The sequence below is a fragment of the Cyprinodon variegatus genome, unplaced genomic scaffold (genome assembly GCF_000732505.1).
Source record: "Cyprinodon variegatus isolate N-32 unplaced genomic scaffold, C_variegatus-1.0 Scaffold6, whole genome shotgun sequence".
Lineage (NCBI taxonomy): Eukaryota > Metazoa > Chordata > Actinopteri > Cyprinodontiformes > Cyprinodontidae > Cyprinodon > Cyprinodon variegatus.
Genome location: NW_015150459.1, coordinates 278,618 through 285,729, shown reverse-complemented (window position 1 = coordinate 285,729; position 7,112 = coordinate 278,618).

Genomic DNA, 7,112 nt, shown 5'->3' with positions numbered 1-7,112 from the left:
TGTGAGAGTGGAGATGATAAGGGGGGTGGCTGTGGTGACAGAAGTGAAAGAAGGGAGGTACGAAGAGAGAGAGAGAGAGAGAGATGAAAGACAAGACATTCAGATGTAAAGAGGCTGCAGTTGGATTCTGGTTATTAAACTAAAATAAAGGATATCAACATAATTCACTATTGAATTACTATACTATGCTTACTAAAATCATCACATTTCTCTAATGATTATCGTATTTATAGAATTTTTAGAAATGCAGCCAGGAAGGCAAACAAAAGCTGGTTTGTTGGTTTGCAAATTAACAATTAAGCAAGATGGACTTAAGGTAGTGTAAACTAACTAAAGTTAGTCATGCATATTTGAATCATGCAATACTTTGCATCTACTATAGGCAGCAAAAATGCATTTCAGGTAACATCGTCTTTTGGGTATTTTAACTTGTAACTTCAAAGCACCAATATTTGCAAAGTTGTATGTTCTACCGTAGAAAGTATTTGGAAACATTTTTATTGTTAAGAACGGGAATTTGACTTTTTTTTTCTTTTTTTAAATCGGCACAGATTCTTAAATCGAAAGTAGAATGATATGTAATGAAATACAATATATTGCATTCCAAAAGTAAATGTGATATTTTAAATTAAGAAACGGTATAATACACAGAAGATTTCAATAGGGGGAAACAATACACAACCCCTAATTTATTTAAATGCTGCCTTAATAAAGAAATTGGACGTTTGCTTTGTCCATCTTTAGATGTAAGCTGTTTTGCTTAGAATTTAGGTCTTTTAATCTAGATTTGGTCTCTTGGGTAAAAAAAAAATAAATAAATAATAAGGAAAGATCATTATTTCTATAACAAATTAATCACAAACCTGAGGCAATCCAGATAAATTACAAACCTAATTTTTGCCTTTCAGGTTAGTGGGAAGAATGTTAAATAGCTCAGTTCTCATTAAACCAGCAAATACAACAAAAAAATGGGTCAAAAGTATAAATCTGATGATAGATTTATCAAAAAGAAATATATATATACATCGGGGGCGGGGTTGCTTTTTTTTAAAAAACAACAAAATATTAGACTAATAACGTGGAGCTCAAAGCTTGGCCTTCTTCAGTGACTCAAGAGATGAAGCAGACCAGAAGACAGAAAATGCAATTAGGAGCTGCAATAAGATTTCCTCTTTGTCGCTGTCCATCCAGGTGGAGCGTAAACACAACAGACAACAGGGCAGACTAAAGCCAGTAATGTTCAATTATTTGTTAGATTACATCATGATGTTACATAACCCCACTTTTAGAAATCTCTGGACACTGGCATCAGGGACCAGCTTTACAACTTCAGATTGATTCAGCTTGAATCCATTAATCAGATTTCCTCTCCTCATTTCCAGATAGCCAGACCTTAGAGCGACACTATCAGATCAATGATGTGAAAACAGAGGAAATCAAATGACACATCAGAGACAAAATGTGATTATGAACTGGTAAAGACTGCAACTGTGCTGGATTATTCTCCGTTTTGTGTTGTTTTTATATTTTGTGGATACAGAGCATGAAAAACAATAATTTTTTAGGTTTATGCATCCAACAAATAAAGTATCATAAAATCCAATGTTTTCTTTTAAAACTTGATCCAATTAAGACTTAAATGGGCTGTTATTTGTTATTTGCATACTCAAAGTCTCTATTTTGTACTTTCCAGTGGGGTTATTTCTATTTATAGTTGCTGAGTTTCCCACCACAGTCCAAAAGACGCTTATTAGTTTTACTAGAGATACATCTGGCATGGTAGCACTATGCAAAAAGGCTGCACATCTATGACGTAAATCTCCCATTCTAACATCCCATTGGTGCTATAGATTAAGACCTGGTAATTGTGGAGGCCATTTAAGGTGAGCAAGGACATTGTTGAATTAAATATATAAGATATGTACTGTACAGGACCTTTCTTCTGTTTTCTGATGCTTGAACTGAAATTAGTGCGTTTAAGCTAATGCCTAAACCCAAGGGTGTAACTTTGTGATGAAAACTGGTGGGGACACTCTAAGGGTGGGGGCTGATGGACCTACAGTTACTCAACCCGAACGCTTTCATTAGGTTTTTGTATTTTCCAAAAATGAGCTCAAACATATATTTATTGAATGCTTTCCTATTGTTGAGAACACAATAGAACTATATTACACTGATATTTATATTTATAGATAGAGAGATGAATTTTAGTGCATTACATATATAAGGCCCAAAAACATTAACGTGTAAAAAAATAACGAATAATAGCCGATTCCGATGCCAAAATCGATATATCACGCATCCCTAGAATTTCAATTTCAATTCCATCCAGAAAGTATGGATATGCTTCATTTTAAATATAGCAGAGCATGTTTGTTTTTTTTGTAAACTTTCTGGTAAACTTGGAAATATGTTTTATTGCATGATGCATATCCCAATAAATCTGTTTACCCTTTAAATGTGCAGCTGTCCTTGCTCCTCTCTGTGCTCTGTTTAAAAAGATTCATGAACCTCTTTACTAATACAATGATGCAAGAAACAACATTTCAAGATATGCGGAAGCTCTGCAGTCTGAATCTGTATCTACATTAAGAAAACATGTTTTCCAACTTTTTTAACTCGTAAAGAAGAACAAACTATGTTCTTTCTCTCAAGCTTCTTTTGTTATAATACTAACATGTATAAACTTACATTTATTGCCATTTTTAGCTGCAAAAGCTCCGTCTGTCAAACAAACATATTTTTCAGTGGTATGATCTCTAATTTTTTTTAACCAACCCGTCTCCTAACTTTTGCTTAAATATCTATCGTAGTAGCTGCTGGTTAATATTCACTGAGTGCTGCTGTGCTTCTCTCCTCCAACAGCGTAGCTACTGTGTACGCAGTGAAATGTGACAGCAAATCAGATGTCTCAAGGCGACAGATCCGATGATGTTACACTGAGAGGCAGGACAAGGGAGCAGTGCCAGAGAGGAAAAATACAACTAGGGACGTACATAGCTGCACCCAACCTCTGTTACCTTTGGCTAAAGGAAATCAGTGGAAAGGGGAAAAAAAAGAGAGGAAATTATTGGTGGGGACATGTGCACCCGAGTCCTTCTGAAAGTTACGCCTGTGCCTAAACCTCTAGAGATACTTTCATGTGATTTGCCTTTCCAGCATTCAGTTGTGTAGATATTAAAGTGGGTAAATGTATCTAGAAATAAACAAAATAAAAAAATAACAAATATAGAAAGTGGGTAAGATGGAGCTGGGTATGCAGTAAAAATGTTCTAAGGAGGTAATTATAAAACAACATAAAATATATAGCACAGTAGAGCTTCCCAAAGACAAAGGAGAGGCGATTTTGAATAGAGAAGCTGTTTGGTTGAGAGAGCAGAGCTCTTCATCAGTTTCTATCAGTTGTCCTGCATGAATCTTGGTCCCTCCATCCTTTAATGTGTTTCCATTCATATTTTAATCTTAAAAGGGAACCTAAGGAGACAAACAATCTGAAATAGTAGACTCTCTTCCCCATGTGTTTTTAAAATTACTTTACTGCTCTGAACAACGTTAAAAGGCTGTCTGTTTTTTTTGTCTTTTCTGTGAAGTTTTTCTGTAATCTATTTATAACTCTTTGCTCTGCTGTTATTATATTTAGCCACTAGATGGCAGCGATGGAACAAGCAACACTTCCCTTTTTTTTCTTTTAAAAAAAGGTCACCTTTACTTGGAAATATCGCTGCAATTTGAATTAAAAAAAGTTTGTTACTCCTAAGCATTATTCTATGGTATAATATTTAATATGTTGAAGTATGAGATTCAAAATACTGTTTTAGAGGTAGATAGTTTGTAGGAGACAATAATTTTTTGTTAATAATTAAAAATGTTTTTTTTTTGTGCATAATCTAGCTAAATTTATTTTACTTTATTGTTTGATATCTGTTATGAGATTATGTTTTGTTTTTTGTTATGTAGTCATGTTCCTTTCTTTTTGGTTCGTTATGATTAATTTAGGTTAATTGTTTTTTATAAATAGGCAGTCAACGGTAGGACCAGCATGCATCTGGATGGGGGTATGTTTTTTTGTTTTGTTTTTTTTTTTACCAGCACAAGACAAACATGGAGGAAATGTCTTTTTTATTGTTTGCTTTCCTGAGGAAAAAATAAACTATGAAAGCTATAATGGAGTTTACCTGGAACAGTTTTCTTTTGCCTGCGTAAAATAAGTCCATGGTGCATCTTTGTGGATTACCACTTTTTTTGTGTCATCAAAGCTGGGCCACAACATGGTTATTTCTTTCAGTGCTTCTTTCCAAAACTCTATTTTATATCAAACAACAAGAGGATCTAAGACTTAGACAAACTTTATTGTGATTTTGTATACACATCGTGTATAAGCAGTTAAAAAACAAAACAAAACAGCAAAAACAAAAAACTGAAATTAAACTTCTATGGTGAAATCTATTAGTTTCTTTTTGAGTTTTCAGTTACAGTATTTATGTCATTCTGTGTTGTTGGTCACTGTTTTGTTTTTTTATCTTGTGATATATTTAAGCAGTGTTATATTTTGAGCTACTTTCTTTTGCCCCCTTGTGCCAGTCTCTTTTCACCTATCTCCCTTTTAATTACTTCTCTCCACACCGGCTCCATATCAGCAGGAGCGGATTTAGGAAATTTGGGGCCCTAGGCAAAGACAGGTAGGGGGCCTTCTGAACTGATAAGGTAACGCATAAAACAACAGACTTAATATTATAACCGTTCTGATGGCTTTTTAGGGATAGTTGTATTAACCATNAAACAACAGACTTAATATTATAACCGTTCTGATGGCTTTTTAGGGATAGTTGTATTAACCATACATGTAAACAGAGTTTTATGGGGCCCTCAGGAACTTGGGGCCATAGACCACTGCCTAGTTTTGCCTAATGATTAGAACGTCAGAGACTGAACTAACAGATTCTGAAGAGTGGGAATCTGTTATACACCTCCTGTGCAGTTCCTCATTGCTGGATCATCTTCATTGCTTCATTTCTTCTTGTATGTTTCTCCTGAGCGTCCCTGATTTTTGGTTTCTAAATTCCCAGCTAGTTATTTCTGGATTTATGTTTACTTCAGCATTAAAACGGCAAAAAATACCTCATCTACTCTACATTTGGGTCCACAACAACATCCAGCAACCCTGACATTAAAACAGCAAACAAGTTTGATGTTTTCTAATCAAATGTGAAAACACCATTAGAATTATTTACAAATCACAATTTTTGTACTTAAAAAAAAAATGGCTTTATATACAACAGCTAAGCTGCTGCTCATCCACTGTCTGAAAGCTGTACAAAATGAAATTTCGTGAAATGACAATAAAAGTTGTCTAAATCTAAGTCTAAAATTGTCAAGCTGAAAACTTTGAAACTTACATATATAATAAAGGGTTTAAAAAAGGTTAAACGTGTTTAAACGGGAATCACAATTTAAAATGACATCTGAAAAACTACTGACGAAATAATGAAATCTATTTCCATCAAAGTCAGAAGGAACAAGAAAATTTTAACTATTTTTTGGGGAAGTAAAGATTTGAATATTTTTAAACAATGGGTCATGTGAAACTTCAGTTATTTCCCACTTCTCTTTGTGTTTCTCCGGTCAGCTAACTGTGAGCATTCAAATTCAGGAAGTGCATTTAGATAAATGGCTCATTTAAATGACCAATAGATCAAGATCCACTCCTTTCTTTTTAAGAGTAAAAATCCAGCAGCCTTTGCTTTGTTCCCTTTCATCTAAAGGTCACTGTGTAGTATGTCTACACATGGCTACATTTGAAAGCAGATATGATGTGTGTGACCCACGCACACCTCTCAGTGGCCTACTTTCCATAGATAGCTGACTCCTGATAGTCACGCCCCCTTTCCCACCCATAGCTCATCAGCTGGATTAATCACACACTCTGTTGCATAACCTGTTTAAAGTTCAGATCCTTTAAATAAGAATAGCCATCTTGACCGTTGATTTAAAGTTTAGTTAATCTTTTATACTGGTTGTCTTTCACACCGTAGACTTGGAACTTCCATAAAAAATAGGACATTTTACTGTAGGCTGTAACGTCACTGACCAAAGTTCTCCAACAACCTAGAAGTAAACAAGCGTTAGATGTTAAAAACACAATGGTAAAACGAACAAAAAGTTAAGACTTCATGTTAGGTTTCTGTATCTGATAATTTTACAACCACTATTTTGTTTTGCATAATTGTGAAGCAGAAATAATGGATAAAAACCAAGAGTGTGAAGGGTATTTAGAACCAGTGTCCTTTACTTTATTACCACTAAGCTAAATCAATAGTGTTATGTTTAAAAAAAAGAAAAAAAAGAATGTAGTTTAATCTTAGAATGAATACAGTTGTTTATTAGAAAAACACTTATAAATAAACAGCAATATGAAGACCATTGACTGCTCCAGATAAATAAAATAAAGATGTGGTGGATTTTAAAGGGGTAGATTATGAAATGATATTCCAAGCTTCAGCATGTAATAAGACACTCTTAAATTCAGCCAATAAACATTTAGAGTATGGCACAACTGCAGTATGAAAGACTGTCCCACTTATCAGACGAGGAGAAGGAAGAGGTCAAGAGTCTGATTGTAACTCAGGAAGATCCGAGGGGACCTCCACAGGTTCAGAGGGGGGAAATATGCTGACAAATATACTAATGTTAAAATCTGGACTTCATGGAAAAATGGCAGGATGAAAGTCATTGTTGAAAGAAAGTGATAGGAGGTACATTTCAACGATAGCTTCAAGCCAAAAAGATTAACAGGGCAAACATATGGAGGACTATCCTCTGGTCAGATGGGTCCAAACGAAACTTGGGCATACTTGCATATTGCTGAATATATTGGAAATCTACTCTGCAAATCTACCGAATACATGACCTCCATGATGGTGAAATAATACAAATGTGCAGAATATTTTTTTTTTTCTGCGAAGTGAGGCTAAAGGGGGTAAAGGAAGTATTTGAATGGTGTGGAACGGCCCTGAGAACAGAGCTACTCTGAACAACACATGCAGTATTCATGCTTTAGGCCCGCGTCCACACGAAGTCAAAACGAACACGAAACGTCCACACGAAGTCAAAAC